Consider the following 17,994-nt stretch of genomic DNA (forward strand, 5'->3'; position numbering starts at 1 on the left):
AAATTATTTTATTTTATTTTATTTATATTATATATATATGCACATTATAAATATATATGCACCCAACACAGGAGCACCGACATATGTGAAACAAATACTAACAGAATTAAAGGAGGAAATAGAATACAATGCATTCACTTTGGGAGACTTCAACACACCACTCACTTCAAAGGACAGATTAACCAGACTGAAAATAAGTAAGGACACAGAGAAACTGAATAACACACTAGAGCAGATGGACCTAACAGACATCTACAGAACTCTACACCCAAAAGCAGCAGGATACACATTTTTCTCAAGTGCACATGGAACATTTTCCAGAATAGACCACATACGAGGCCACAAAAAGAGCCTCAGTAAATTCAAAAAGATTGAAATTCATTGAAACAACTTCTCAAATCACAAAGGCATAAAACTAGAAATAAATTGTACAAAGAGAACAAAAAGGCTCACAAACATATGAAGCTTCACATTATGCTCCTAAATAATCAATTGATCAGTGACCAAATTAAAACAGAGATCAAGCAATATATGGAAACAAATGACAACTGCACAATGCCCCAACTTCTGTGGCATGCAGCGAAGGCAGTTCTAAGAGGAACGTATATAGCAATCCAGGCCTATTTTTAAAAGGAAGAAGAATCCCAAATGAATAGTCTAAAGTCACAATTATTGAAACTGCGAAAAGAAGAACAAATGAGGTGCAAAGTCAGCAGAAGCAAGGACATAATAAGATCAGAGAAGAAATAAATAAAATTGAGAAGAATAAAAAGAAAAAAATCAATGAAACCAATAGTTGGTTCTTTGAGAAATAAATAAAATCGATATACCCCTAGTCAGATTTATTAAGAGAAAAAGAGAATCTACACACATAAACAGAATCAGAAATGAGGGAGGAAAAATCATGGTGAACCCCACAGAAATAAAAAGAATTATTAGAAAATACTATGAAAATCTAAATGCTAACAAGCTGGATAACCTAGAAGAAATGGACAACTTTCTAGAAATATACAACCTCCTAAGACTGACCAAGGAAGAACCAGAAAATCTAAAGAGATCAACCACTAGCAACAAAATTGAATCAGTAATAAAAAAACTACATAAAAACAAAACCCCGGGCAAGATGGATTCACTGCTGAATTTTATCAGACATATAGAGAAGACATAATACCCATTCTCCTTAAAGTTTTCCAAAAAATAGAAGAGGAGGGAACACTTCCAAACTCATTCTATTAGGCAAGCATCACTCTAATACCAAAACCGGGCAAAGACATCACATACAAAAAAGAAAATTACAGACCAATATCCTTGATGAAATAGATGCAAAAATGTTCCACAAAATATTAGCAAAATGAATTAAAAAATACATCAAGAGGATCATACACCATGATCAAGTGGAATTCATCTAAGGGATGCAGGATGATACAATATTCGAAAATCCATCAACAAAATCCACCACATCAACAAAAACAAGGACAAAAACCACATGATTATCTCCATAGATGCTAATAAATATTCAACAAAATTCAACATCCATTCATGATAAAAAGTATTAACAAAATGGTTGTAGATGGTAAGTACTCAACATAATATAGGGCATATATGACATTCCCACAGCCAAAATCATACTTAACAGCGAGAAGCTGAAAGCTTTCCACATAAGATCGGGAACAAGACAGGGATGCCCACTCTCCCCACTGTTATTCAACATAGTACTGGAGGTCCTAGCCACAGCAATTAGACAACACAAAGAAATATAAGACATTCAGATTGGTAAAGAAAAGTCAAACTGTCACTATTTGCAGATGACATGATACTGTACATAAAAAACCCTAAAGACTCCACTCCAAAAGTAATACAACTAATAACTTAATTCAGCAAAGTTCCAGCCTACAAAATTAATACACAAAAATCTGTTGCTTTCCTATACAGTAATGATGAACTATCAGAAAGAGAAATCAGGAAAACAATTCCATTCACAATTGATTCAAAAAGAATAAAATACCTAGGAATAAACCTAACCAAGGAAGTGAAAGACCTATACCCTGAAAACTATACGACTCTCTTAAGAGAAATTAGAGAGGACACTAACAAATGGAAACTCAGCTCATGCTCTTGGGTAGGTAGAATTAATATTGTCATAATGGCCATCCTGCCTAAAGCAATCTACAGATTCAGTGCAATCCCTATCAAAACACCAACAGCATTCTTCAACAAACTGGGACAAATAGTTCTAAAATTTATATGGAGCCACAAAAAACCCCGAATAGCCAAAGCAATCCTGACAAGGAAGAATAAAGCAGGGGGGATCTCACTTCTCAACTTCAAGCTTAGTATAAAGCTATAGTAATCAAGACAATTTGGTACTGGCACAAGAATAGACCCAAAGATCAGTGGAAAAGAATAGAGAGTTCAGATATTAACCCAAACATATATGGTCAGTGAATATACAATAAAGGAGTCATGAATATACAATGGGGAAATGACAGCCAGTGTTGGCAAAACTGGACAGCTAAATGTGAGAGAATGAAACTGGATCATTGTCTAACCCCATACACAAAAGTAAATTCAAAATGGATCAAAGACCTGAATGTAAGTCATGAAACCATGAAACTCTTAGAAAAAAACATAGGCAAAAATCTCTTGGACATAAACATGAGCAACTTTGTCATGAACACATCACCCCAGGCAAGGGAAACAAAAGCAAAAATGAACAAGTGGGACTATATAAAACTAAAAAGCTTCTGTACAGCAAAGGACACCATCAATAGAACAAAAAGGCATCTTATAGTATGGGATAATATTTCATAAATGACAGATCCGATAAAGGGTTGACATCCAAAATATATAAAGAGCCCATTCACCTCAACAAACAAAAACCAAGTAATCCAATTAAAAAATAGTCAGAGGATCTGAACAGACACTTCTCCAAAGAATAAATTCAGATGGCCAAGACACACATATGTGGAAAGATGCTCCACATCGCTAATCATCAGAGAAATGCAAATTAAAACTACAATAAGATATCACCTAATATCAGTCAGGATTGCCACCATCCAAAAGACAAACAACAACAAATGTTGGCGAGGATGTGGAGAAAGGGGAACCCTCTTACACTGCTGGTGGGAATGTAAATTCAACCAGTGTGGAAAGCAGTATGGAGGTTCCTCAAAAAATTAGAAATAGAAATACCATTTGACCCAGGAATTCCACTCCTAAGAATTTACCCTAAGAATGCATCATCCCAGTTTGAAAATGACATGTGTACCCCCATGTTTATCGCAGCACTAGCAGTATTTCCAATAGCCAAGAAATGGAAGCAATGAAAGTATTCATCAGTAGATGAATGGATAAAGAAGATGTGGTACATATACACAATGAAATATTATTCAGGCATAAGAAGAAAACAAATCCTACCATTTGTAACAATATGGATAGAGCTAGAGGGCACTACGCTCAGTGAAATAAGCCAGGCAGAAAAAGACAAGTATCAAATGATTTTACTCATCTGTGCAGTATAAGAACAAAGAAAAACTGAAGGAACAAAACAGCAGCAGACTCACAGAACCCAAGAATGGGCTAACAGTTACCAAAGGGAAAGGGACTGGTGAGGATCAGTGGGAAGGGAGGGTTAAGGGGGAAAAATGGGCATTATGACCAACAGACATAATGTAGGAGTGGGAGCATGCAGAGGGCTGTACAACATAGAGAAGACAAGTAGTGGTTCTATAGCATCTTACTATGCTGATGGACAGTGACTGTAATGGGGCATGTGGTCAGGACTTGATGATGGGGGGAGCTTTGTAACCATAATGTTGTTCATATAAACATAGATTAATGATACAAAAAAAAATGAAGGAACAAACAGCAGCAGACTCATAGAACCGAAGAATGATTCTATGGGGAACCAAAGGGAAAGGGACTGGTGAGGGTGGGTGGTAAGGGAGGGTGAAGGGGAAAAGGGGCAATACAATTAGCACACATAACATAGGGGTGGCAAAGAGAAGGCAGTATGGCACAGGGAAAACTAGTAGTGACTTTATAACATCTTACTATGCTGATAGAAAGTGACTGTAATGGGGTATGTGGTGGGGACTTGATAATGGGGGGAATCTAGTAACCACAGTGTTTCTCATGTGATCATATATAAATGACAACAAAATAAAAATAAAATAGTAATAAAAAAATCAGTGAAACTAGGGGCTGATTCTTCAAGAAAATAAACAAAATAGATAAACCCTTATCCAGACTTATAAAGAAAAAAAGAGAGTCTACACATATTATTAACAGACTCAGGTATGAGAAAGGAAAAATCACTATGGACATCACAGAAATACAAAGAATTATTAGAGAATACTATGAAAAATTATATGCCAACAAATTGGATAACCAAGAAGAAATGGACAACTTTCTAGAAAAATACAACCTTCCAGGACTGATAAAGGAAGAAACAGAAAATCTGAACAGACCAATTACCATCATTGAAATTGAACTGGTAATAAAAAACTACCTAAGAACAAAATTCCTGGACCAGATAGATTCATGGCTGAATTTTAACAAACATTTAGAGAAGAGCTAATACCCATCCTACTTAAAGTTTTCCAAAAAGTAGATGAGAAGGGAATACCTCCAAACTCATTCTATGAGGCCAGCATCACTCTAATACCAAAACTGGACAAAGATACCACAAAAAAAGAACATTACAGACCAATATCACTGATTAATACAGATGCAAAAATACTCAGCAAAATATTAGCAAACCAAATTCAAAAATACATCAAAAAGATCATCCATCATGACTGGGGGGATTTATTCTAGGGATGCAAGGATGATACAATATTTGAAAATCAATCAACATCATACACCACATCAACAAAAAAAAGGACAAAAGTCACATGATCTCAATAGATGCTGAAAAAACATTTGACAAAATTCAACATCCATTCGTGATAAATTCTCAACAAAATGGGTAGAGAGGGCAAGTACCTCAACATGATAAAGACCATATATGATAAACCCATAACCAACATCATACTTAACAGCAAAAAGCTGAAAGTTTTACCTCTAAGATGGGGAAAAGGACAAGGATACCCATTCTCGCCACTTTTATTCAATGTAATACTGGATGTCCTAGCTACGGCAATCAGACAACAGAAAGAGATAAAACTCATCCACATTGATAGGAAGAAGTTAACTTGTCACTATTTGTAGATGACATGATATTGTACATAGAAAACCCTAAAGACACCACAAAAAATCTATTAGAACTAATAACTGAATTCAACAAAGTTGCAGGATACAAAATTAATACATAGAAATTTGTTGCATTCCTGAATACTAACAATGAATTAGCGTAAAGAAAAATCAGGAAAACAACTCAACTTATGATTGCATCTACATAGAAATTTGTTGCATTCCTGAATACTAACAATGAATTAGCGTAAAGAAAAATCAGGAAAACAACTCAACTTATGATTGCATCAAACAGAATTAAATACCTAAGAATAAACTTAACAAAGGAGGTGAAACACCTCTACCCTGAAAACTACCAGACACTCAATTAAAGAGAAATTAAAGAAGACATCAACAAATGGAAATCCATCTAGTGCTAATGGATAGGAAGAAATATTGTCAAAATGGTCATCCTGCCTTAACCAGTCTACATATTCAATGCAATCCCTGTCAAAATACCAACAGCAGAAAGCCAAATAGAAGATGGCAGCGTGAGAGGTGAGACAAAAGCTTCCTCGCAAAACCGCATATAATGCAAAAATATAATTAATACAACTAATCATGAAAGAGCAACAGGAATGAGGACTGCACCAAACGACATACACCTGGAGGAAAGAATAAACCTCATGGAACAGGGTAACATACCAAAGCCATGGCCAGGCAGGACCCAAGCCCTTCCCCCATCCCAGCTCACTGACAGGAGGAAGAGAAACAGAGCAGGGAGGGAGTGGAGTCCTGGGACTGCTGAATACTAACTCCAGAGATATGCTCTGGGAGCACAAACCTACATTTCATGGTGCTTGCATGGTACTTTCATGATTTTGAGGTTGGAAAGCTAAGACAGGCAGAATTTCTGGAAACTCTGAGATTCCAGCCACTTGTGGAAAGCAGGGATCCATATCTGGCTGCTCTGAGACAAAAGAAAGGCAGGAAATATGAGAGACTTCATAACAGCGAGAGGGCTGCTAAAGGGGCAAGGATTGCACAGAGCTTACTGCTTAAGAGAAAGGACAGGTAGACAAAATTCTCTGGGTGTACCCTGTACTGCAGGTGGAGAACTTTCACGATCTTCAGGCGCTCCAGCTCCCTGGCTGGCTACACAGCTCCAAGGACCCCCTTTGTGATACACAGCCTACTGGGCCTTTCTCCAGCCAGCCGCACCTGGCTCGCACACCGGCAAACCCTACCCTGGTGTTAGGCCAGCCAGAGGGAAGATCTGTCTACAGCAACTACAAAAGCAAAGAATAGAGACTTATACCTGTATGCTCAGCCCACTGCTTCTGGCAGTAGAGACAGGCATAGCAGCTGGGAAGAAGGAAACAGCTCTTTCTTCCAGCCAGGCACCAATACGGCTCCCCTGCGACCCCCAACATTGCTTCAGGGGCTGAGCAGCTTCAGAGAGTAGAGCTTCTGGGCACTAGAAGGTGCCATATACAAATATGAAAAGCCAGAGGAACCTGGTTCAAAGTAAAATTATGAATACAACACCTGAGAAAGATTAAAATGAAATTGACCTCATGAATCTTCCTGAAAGGGATTTCAAATAAAAATCATTAACATGCTCATGGAGGTACAGAAAAATAATCAAAAACTCAGGAATGAATTCCAGTCAGAGATACAATCATTACAGAACAGAGTATCAGGAATGAAACATACAATGGAAAAATTTTAAAGCAGATTAGATATGGTGGAAGAGATGATGAATGAAATAGAAATTAGCTAAGAAAAATACAAAGAAGCTGAGGCACACAGAGAAAAAAGGATCTCTATGAATGAGAGAACTGTGTGACCAATCCAAATAGAACAATATTCTATATTATATTCTATATTATAGGGGTACCAGAAGATGAAGAGAGAGAGAAAGGGATAGAAAGTGTCTTTGAGGAGGTAGTTGCTGAAAACTTCCCCAATCTGGGGAAGGAGATAGTCTCTCAGGCCATGGAGATCCACAGATCCCCCTACACAAGGGACCCAAGGAAGACAACGCCAAGACACATAGTAATTAAAATGGGAAAGATCAAGGATAAGGACAGACTGTTAAAAGCAGCCAGAGGCAGAAATAAGATCACATAAAAAGGAAAGCCCATCAGGCTACATTCAAACTTCTCAGCAGAAACCTTACAGGCCAGAAGGGAGTGGCATGATGTATTTAATGCAATGAAGCAGAAGGGCCCTGAACCAAAAATACGTTATAAAGCAAGATTATCATTTAAATTTGAAGGAGGGATTAAACAATTTCCAGATAAGCAAAAGCTGAGTAAATTAACCTCCCACAAACCATCTCTAAAGTGTATTTTGGAGTGACTGCTATAGATGGAAATGTTTCTAAGGTTTAATAGCTATCACCGGAGGTAATAAAACCACAGTACAAAAAGTAGAACAGTTAATTACTAAACAAATGTAAACTGTCCCCAAAGTCAATCAAGGGATAGAGAAAGAGTACGGAATATGACACCTAATGTAGAAAGAATGGATGAGGAAGAAAAAGGAGGAGAAAAAAAAAACCTTTAGATTGTATTTGTAATAGCCTACTAAGTGAGTTAAGTTACTCTTAGATAATGAGGAAATTAACCTTGAAACTTTGGAAACAACAAATCTAAAGCCTGCAATGGCAATAAGTACATACCTATAGATAATCACCCTAAATGTAAATGGTCTGAATGTACCAATCAAAAGACACAGAGTCACTGAATGGATAAAAACAAGACCCATCTGTATGCTGCCTACAAGAGACTCACTTTAAACCCAAAGACATACATAGACAAAAAAGGAAGGGATGGAAAAAGGTATTTCATGCAACTAATAGGGAGAAAAAAGCAGGAGTTGCAGTACTTGTATCAGACAAAATAGACTTCAAAACAAAGAAAGTCACAAGAGAAAAAGGACATTACATAATGATAAAGGGGTCAATCCAACAAGAAGTTATAACCATTATAAATATCTATGCACTGAACACAGGATCACCTACATATGTGAAACAAATACTACCAGAATTAAAAGGGGAAATAGCATGCAATGCATTCACTCTAGGAGACTTCAACACTCCACTCACTCCAAAGGACAGATCCACCAGACAGGAAATAAGTAAGGACACAGAGGCACTGAAAAACACATTAGAACAGATGGACCTAATAGACATCTACAGAACTCTACACCCAAAAGCAGCAGAATACACATTTTTCTCAAGTGCACATGGAACATTTTCAAGAAGAGATCATATACTAGGCCACAAAGAGAGCCTTGGTAAATTAAAAAAGATGGAAATTGTACCAACCGGTTTCTCAGACCACAAGGTATGAAAGAAACTAGAAATTGATTATACAAAGAAAATGAAAAATCCCACAAAGACATGGAGGCATCACAACATGCACCTAAATAACCAATGGATCATTAACAAAAAAAAAAAAACAGAGATCAAGCTATATATGGAGACAAATGACAGAATAATTCAACACCTCAAAATCTGTGGGAAGCAGTGAATGCCATGCTAAGAGGAAAGTATATTGCAATACAGGCCTACCTCAGGAAAGAATAATCCCATATGAGCTATCTAAACTCACAATTAATGAAACTCGAAAAGGAAGAACAAATGAGGCCTAAAGTAAATGTAGAATGAGGGACATAATGAAGATTAGAACTGAAATAAGTAAAATGGAGAAGAATAAAACAATACAAAAAAATTAATGAAAGCAGGTGCTGGTTCTTCAGGAAATAAACAAAATAGATAAACCCCTAGCCAGACTCATCAAGAAAAAAAAGAGTCTAGTCACATAAACAGAATCAGAAATGAGAAAGGAAAAATCACTACAGACACCACAGAAATACAAAGAATTATTAGAGAATACTATGAAAAGTAATATGCTAACAAACTCGATAATCTAGAACAAATGGGCAACTTTCTAGAAAGATACAACTTTCCAAGGCTGACCCAGAAAGAAACAGAAAATATGAACAGATGAATCACCAGCAACGAAATTGAATTGGTAATCACAAAACTACTAAGAACAAAACCCCTGGATGAGATGGCTTCACCACTGAATTTTATCAAACATTTAGTGAAGACTTAATACCCATCCTCCTTAAAGATTTCTAAAAGAGTAGAAGAAGAGGGAACACTTCCAAACTCATTCTATGAAGCCAGCATTACTCTAATACCAAAACCAGGCAAAGACCACAAAAAAAGAAAATTGCAGACCAATATTCCTGATGAACCTAGATGCAAAAATACTCAACAAAACATTAGCAAACTGAATTCAAAAATACATCAAGAGGATCATACACCATGATCAAGTGGGATTCATCTCAGGCATACAAAGATGGTACAACATTCAAAAATCCATCAACATCATCCAGCACATCAACAAAAAGGATAAAAACCACATGATCATCTCCATTGATGCTACAAAAGCATTCAACAAAATTCAACATCTATTCATGATAAAAACTCTCAACAAAATGGGAATAGAGGGCAAGTACCTCAACATAATAAAGGCCATATATGACAAACACACAGTCAACATTATACTTAACAGCCAGAAGCTGAAAGCTTTTCCTTTAAGATCGGGAACAAGACAAAGATGCCCACTCTCCCTGCTTTTATTCCACATAGTACTGGAGGTACTAGCCATGGCAATCAGACAACACAAAGAAATAAAAGGCATCCAGATTGGCAAAGAAGAAGTTAAACTCTCCCTGTTTGCAGATGACATCATATTGTACATAAAACACCCTAAGGAATCTACTCCAAAACTACTAGATCTAATATCTGATTTCAGCAAAATTGCAGTATACAAAATTAATACACAGAAATTTGTGGCATTCCTTTATAATAACAATTAACTAGCAGAAAGAGAAATCAGGAAAACAATGCCATTCACAGTTGCATCAAAAAGAATAAGATACCTAAGAATAAACCTAAACAAGAAGTGAAAGACCTATACCCTGAAAACTACAGGACATTCATGAGAGAAATTAAAGAAGATACCAATAAATGGAAACTCATCCTGTGCTCATGGATAGGAAGAATTAATATTGTCAAAATGGCCATCTTGCCTAAATCAATCTACAGATTCATCGCAATTCCTATCATAATACCAACAGCATTCTTCAATGAACCAGAGAAAATCATTCTAAAATTCATATGGAACCACAAAAGACCCCAAATAGTCAAAGCAATCCTGAGAAGGAAGAATAAAGCTGGGGGGATTATGCTCCCTAACTTCAAGCTCCACTACAAAGCCACAGTAATCAAGACAATTTGTTACTGGCACAAGAACAGACCCACAGACCAATGGAACAGACTAGAGAGCCCTGATATAAACCCAAGCATATGTGGTCAATTGATACATGATAAAGGAGTCATGGACATACAATGGGGAAATGACAACCTCTTTAAAAACTGGTGTTGGCAAATCTGGAGAGCTACATCTAAGAGAATGAAACTGGATTATAGTTTAACCCCATACACAAAAGTAATCCTGAAATGGAACAAAGACCTGAATGTAAGTCATGAAATCATAAAACTCTTAGAAGACAACATAGGCAAAGATCTCCTGAATATAAGCATGAGCAACTTCTTCCTGAATGCATCTCCTCGAGCAAGGGAAACAAAAGCAAAAATGAACACATAGGACTACATCAAACTAAAAAGTTTCTGTACAGCAAAGGACACCATCAACAGAACAAAAAGACGTCCTACAGTATGGGAGAATATATTTGTAAATGGCATATCCGACAAGGGGTTATCATCCAAAATGTATAAAGAACTCACATGCCTCAACACCCAAAAAGCAAATAATCCGTTTAAAAAATGGGCATAGGATATGAAGAGACAGTTCTCCAAAGAAGAAATTCAGATGGCCAACAGACACATGAAAAGATGGTCCACATCACTAATCATCAGGGAAATGCAAATTAAAACCACAAGGAGATATCACCTCACACCAGTAAGGATGGCCACCATTGAAAAGACTAAGAACAACAAATGCTGGAGAGGATGCAGAGAAAGGGAAACCCTCCTACACTGCTGGTGAGAATATAAGCTAGTTCAACCATTGTGAAAATCAATATGGAGGTTCCTTAAAAAACTAAAAATAGATATACTATTTGAAGGAATCCCACTCCTTGGAATTTACCCAAAGAATAAAACTCAGATTCAAAAAGACGTATGCACCCCTATGTCTAGTGCAACACTATTTACAATAGCCAAGATATGGAAGCAACCTAAGTGTCCATTAGTCGATGAATGGATAAAGAAGATGTGGTACATATACACAATGTAATACTATTCAGCCATAAGAAAGAAACTAATCCTACCATTTGCAACAACATGGATGGAGATGGAGGATATTATGATCAATGAAATAAGCCAGGCAGAGAAGACAAATGCCAAATGATTTTCCTCATTTGTGGAGTATAACAACAAAGGAAAACTGAAGGAACAAAATAGCAGCAGACTCACAGACTCCAAGAAGGGACTAGTGGTTACCAAAGGGGAGGGGTGTGGCAGGGCAGGTGGGGAGGGAGGGAGAAGGGGATTAAGGGGTATTATGTTTAATAAACATGGTGTGGGGGGGTCATGGGAAAAACAGTGTAACACAGAGAAGGCAAACAGTGAATCTGTGGCATCTTGCTACACTGATGGACAGTGACTGCATTGGGGTATAGGTAGGGACTTAATAATATGGGTAAATGTAGTAACCACATTGTTTTTTCATGTGAGACCTTCATAAGATTGTATATCAATAATACCTTAATAAAAATTTTAAATAAGGCCCCCCCAAAAATACCAACAGCTTTCTTCAAAAAACTAGAATAAATAGTTCTAAAATTCATATGGAACCACAAAAGACCCAAAATAGCCAATATAATCCTGTGAAGGAAGAACAAAGCTGGCGAGATTATGCTCCCTAACTTCAAGCTCTACTACAAGGCCACAGTTTTCAAAGCAGTATGGTACTGGCACAAGAACAGACCCCACAGGTCAATGGAAAGAGAAGAGAACCCAGATATAAACCCATGCATCTATGGTCAATTAATATATGATAAAGGAGCCATGACTATACAATGGGGAAAAGACAGCCTCTTTAACAACTGGTGTTGGAAAACTGGATATCTACATGTAACAGAATGAAACAGCCCATACATAAAATTAAACTCAAAATGGATCAAAGACCTGAACGTAAGTCATGAAACATCAAACTCTTAGAAGAAAACATAGGCAAAACTCTCTTGAATATAAACATGAGTAACTTTTTCCTGAACACATCTCCTAAAGGAAGGGAAACTAAATAAGAAATGAATAAATGGAATGATATTAAACTAAAAAGCTTCTGTACAGCAAAGGACACCATCAGCAGAATAAAAAGGCATCCTACAGTATGGGAGAATATATTTGTAAATGACATATTCAACAAGGGGTTGACATCCAAAATATATAAAGAACTCACATGCTTCAACACCCAAAAAGCAAATAACCTGATTAACAAATGGGCAGAAGATATGAACAGACACTCCTCCAAAGAAGAAATTCAGATGGCCAACAGGCACATGAAAAGATGCTCCACTGGCCATATCCTGGCTTCAATAGCTCTTCTTTGGTTTGGATACAATTGTATAGGAGAGGCAGCAATGTGTATGAGCCTATCCACTGGGCTCAAAGCTCCTTTACATGACTTCTCATTCAAATGCTGCAGCACTGTCCTTAGATGAACTGACCAACCCTGTAGACTATTGGTGTCTGACTTCAGGCCAGATTTCAACAAACCATTGTACCTCTCTCTCATGCCTGCCCCGGTAGGATTATATGGTACATGAAATTTCCACTTTATTCCTAATTGCTGCACCCATTCTTGTAATGCATGTCCAGTAAAGTGGATGCCTTAATCACTCTCAATCACCTGTGGCCAGCCATAAGCTGCAAAGAGATGCTCCAGGCCCCTCTTGGTGGTTTGTAGATCTGCACAATGTGCAGAAAAAGCAACCAATAGTCCAATAGCTGTGTCCACACATGTCATGGCATACCGATAACCTTCTGATATGGGAAGAGGCCCAATATAGTCTATTGGCCTCCTTCCTATTGTCCCATGTTGCTGTGGAACTCCGTGTAAGTCCCTCTTAGAGCACACAAGGCATTCCTTCTGGGCTTTGCTGACTTCTTCAAAGGTCAACGGCAAGCCCCACCAACAGGCTAAAGCCCATATTGTTTTTTGCCCCGTGTGCAACAAATGCTGGTACAGCCATTGGGCCACATCAGAGACAGGCTTTCCTTCCAGCCAGTGCACCTGGGCCAGTGTCTCTGCTTCATCATTCCCTGGGGATGCCAAAGGCAAATGGCCAGTCACGTGATATTCAGTAACAGTCTTAGTCTGACCAGAGGCCCATAGGTCTTGCCACAACTCTTGCCTCCAAAGGGGACAGTGACCAACCATCCATTTGCAATGATACCATGTTGGTAGCCACAGGATCAAGCCCTGATAGATGGCCCAGCTGTCAGTGCAGGCAACTATGGGGTAAGGCTCCTGGGTGATCATGAGCCATACCACCCACAACTTGGCCCATTGGCTGCTCTTCCCCTCGCTGTCCTCCGTCCATATTGCCTCAGTCTTAGGATGGAAAGCCACAGCCCTCCACTTCGGTGGCTGCCCACGACTGGAGCCATCTGTGTACCAAGCATCTTCAGGTATAGGGGATTTGCCCTCCTGATAAGTAGTCTCAGCTACCAGGGGCTGAAAGGCAAGTTCTTCCTGCTTTCCACTGGTATAGGTCTCTGGACCCACTAAGTGTTGGAATTTTCCACTTAAGGGGGTAGTAGAGAGGGCACTGCACTGCTGTAAATATGTGCCCCATTTGGCCAGTGTAGGTGTCTGTGCCATGCCACTTCATGACCTTTGGTTCCAGTCTTGCACCCACCCCACGATGGGATAGGTGGTTATTATCTTGGTTGGAGCTGTTCCGGCAATGGGCTCCGTAGCCAGCAAGGCGTGGTACACAGCAGCCAGTTGCTTCTCTATCAAGATGTACTGGACCTCTGCTCCTTTCCATAGTTGTGACCAGAATCCAATAAGTTGGTGTGTGTGTTCAAGCTGCTGCCAAAGACTCCATCCATAACCATCTTCAGTTACATGAACATCTAGTTCACAGGGCTTTGATGAGTCCATTACATTCAAGGACTGTACGGCCTTGACTGCCCGCTTGGCAGCAGTAAAAGCAGCTGCACATGTCTTATCCCAGTCCTACCTGATGCCCTTTTGTACCAACTTGTATAAGGACTTCAGAATTTGTGCCAAGTGTGTGATAAACACTCTCCAGTAGCCCAAAAGACCCAAAAACTCTTGTGATACTGCCACAGTGGTAGGGGTGGGGAAAGCCTGGACCTTGTCTACAACTGCTTCAGGAACTTTAGTTTTACTTGACCAGATGACCCCCAAGAATTTCACAGACAAACCAGTTCCCTGAACCTTGGTGCTTTTCACAACCTATCTTTTTTCCTGTAAATGTTGCAACAGTCTAGGAACTGCCCCTTCTAAATATGAAAGAGAATCATATGTGAGCATAATATCATCAATGTAGTGATACAACTGCATTGTTTGCAGTTTCTTCCATGTGGACAAGCCCTGGGCTACAAGCCCATGACAGATGGTCGGACTGTGGAGATATCCCAGTGGAAGGACAGTGAATGTCCACTGACAGCCTTCCCATGTGAAGGCAAACTCTTCCTGGCTTTCCTGTGCTATGTTAATATAGAAATAAGCATTAGCAAGGTCTACTACATAATGATACGTTCCCAGTTCATGGCTGAGGGTGTCCAGAATGTCTGCTATAGAAGGGACAGCAGCATGCAAAGGGGGTGTGACTTTATTCAATTCCCTATAGTCTAGTCATATTCCAGGAGCCATCTGGCTTTCTCACTGGCCACACTGGGGAAATATAAGGACTATGAGTGGGCTTTATGATGTCCACCCTCAAATCCTTTAGAGTTTCTCCAATTTCCTTGTGCCCCCAGGCAATTTATACTGCTTAATATTTGTCACCCACTGAGGTACAGGCAGAGCTACAGGTGGGTGCTTAGCATGTACCCTCAGAACTGCCTTTACCACACGTACCCTCAGTCTGAACTCACCTGCAGTGGTCTGTAACCACAGGCCCTGCAGGATATCTATCCCGAAAATTTATTCAGGGATGGGAGAAATGTACATAGTATACTCCTTTGGGAGTAAATGCCCTGTCCTCAATGAGATTTGGGCTTTCTTCACTCTAATTGCCTTACCCCCATAGCCATCTAGCACAGCAGGGGTCCTGGGAAAACACTCAGGGTTGCCATGAGTCAAAGAACACCAGTGCCAGGGCACATTATACATTCACAAGGGACCAATGAATTGCTAATTCTACATGTGGCCTCCGGTCCCCACCATGTCCCGCAAGGTGGGGACTTTGACCTCCCCTCAGTCAAACTGCGATGCCCAATCATCCTCCTGTAGGGTTGAGAGCTCAGCAGAATCCTGAGTACTGTCTGTTAGACTGGAGAAAGGAAAAACAAAGACATGCAAACAGAACAGAGAGATGCCATAGGGGGAGAACAGACCAGACCCCGAAGTCCGTGCTGTATATGGAAAGGGGACAGCTCTCCCTGAATTCCATCCTGATGTGCCAACTAAGACCCGGATGTCAGCCTCCTCCCTCTTGGAAGGAAAAAAGTTTCTAGTTGACTATTATGTCACCTTTAGCCAATCATACCTGTCAACACCTCCCTAAGATACTTTGCCCACTCCTCCCCCTCCTAATCCCTTATAAGCACCCCACCTCCCTAACCGGGCATGACTTCTCTGGCCTCTGACAATAAGGCCACAGAACCTCACCAAGGGGTATTTAAATAAATTACCTGGCCCTTTGTTGCCTCTCTTTGCCTGCTTATTTCGGCTAGAATTTATCTTACACTGTCTATCATGAAGTTTTGCAGGGACACAGGCTGGGCATGAGGCTTTGACTCTGGTTTCCATGTCCTGGACCTCAGCGGCTGCAACTGCTGCTCTGGCTTTAATCGGTGCCACAGTTCTAACAATATTCTATTGGGCTGCTCATCGAGTTTTTCTTTCACTACCCTGGCCTTTATCAATCAACCCAAATCTAGGTCTTTGAGACCTTCACAGGGCCTTTTGCACTTCTCCTTTCAGTCATGGCCCGTACTTCCCTCTGTGCCCTTATTGTTTCAACCTCCCCCTGCTAGAGTATGAGTAGCCTCACTTATGGGTTGCCCTAGGTGGGGGGCAAGAGTATTTGCTAGGTACCCAAAGAGAGATGTGGGAGCTGTATGCAGCACCAGATTTCTCATTCCTGTAGTGAACACGCCCTCATCAGGGCCCAGGGGGTCCATATTATATATATTTTTCATACCCAATTCCTGTAGTACCTGTTGGAGCTCTGCATATGTTTTCCAACTACAGGGAAAATATGGTAAATCGCCCTGATTAGGCCAAACTATCCTGATGGCAGCTGTCAGCCATTCCAGGAGTGTCTGATTCCCTGAGGCATGATGGGCATTTTGCAACCACTGCCAGAGGGAAGTGTGAGTTGTCAGAGAAGCCATTCTCCTCATCTCAGTACCCAAAACAACAATGTTTTCCACCCCCCCATGTCCCAGAGATGTAAAAGCCATGCAGGCAGAGATTCCAATGGCTTCTGCCTATACCGGATGCTCCTGTCCACTAGCTCATCCTGGGTATAGGGGTGGAGCATGGAGTGCTCCACAACCTAGGGAGAGGGCTCTGCTCCCCCTGAGGAGCTTGTGGTTGTTTCATTTTTATTTTCTTAATTACAGCTGGGCAGGCCTTTAAAACAGAAGATTGTACCTCTGGCAGTGGCCTGGGGAGCAGGTCTGCCAATGGCCCGGCCTTCTCCTCTTCTCCCTCGGGCTTCCCAGCAATGGCTCCTCCTCCATCATTTCCAGGATGGAGGCACTACTCTTTCCTCCCTCTCCCCCACAGCCTCCTGCAACTTGGCTTTTCCTACCATCTCCCCCCTCACCACTGCTAAGGAATCTTCTAGGAGCATGACCTGCCTTTTCAGTAACTGTCTCTCTTCTTTAACAGCATCCCATATGTTACTGCCCAGTCCCTCCAAGCAATGCTGAAGTGTGTCTCTCTCCTGCCTAAGTCCCTTGATAATCCTCTCTTTCTCCTGTATAACATTTTCCACTATCTCAATGAAAAGAGACCCTACAATGCCAGCCGCTACAGTGCCCCCTAAGGTCTCCAAGCAGTCTTCCAACTCACGGAGGGCCAATTCTGCAGCTTCCAGTGTTTCCACCCTTTCCCAGTCCTGGGAAAGGCCCCACCCCTCTAAGAGTTACTTTACCCTAGACCAACTCCTCACTGGGGGTTCCCAACTTGGAAGCCCCACAGTTGGGGGGATAATAACAAGGGAAGTGGCACACTTTGCCACTGCATCCACTGGGCCCCCCCCCCATCCACAGGAGCAGCCCTCCCAAAGGTCACACCCATTATGATAGATTTTGGATTCAGAGGCACCCTACCAACTACTGCCAGATGTAAGTCCAGGGAGAGGAAATCCCGAGGCAAAATACCTCTAAAAACTGAAATAATTCAAATAAAGTTTAAAACCCATTTATTGCTTACAAACTGCAGTCCAGGGCCATCTCTTTCCTCTGCTCCTGAAGAAGCAAGCAAGCAAGCCCCTCCCTTTAAACTATCTGGTTCAGACACACCCTTGAATGCTCAGGTAATTACCCATTGATATGGAGATGAA

This window comes from Manis pentadactyla, chromosome 8, assembly GCF_030020395.1.
Source record: "Manis pentadactyla isolate mManPen7 chromosome 8, mManPen7.hap1, whole genome shotgun sequence".
In the NCBI taxonomy this organism is placed as follows: Eukaryota; Metazoa; Chordata; class Mammalia; order Pholidota; family Manidae; genus Manis; species Manis pentadactyla.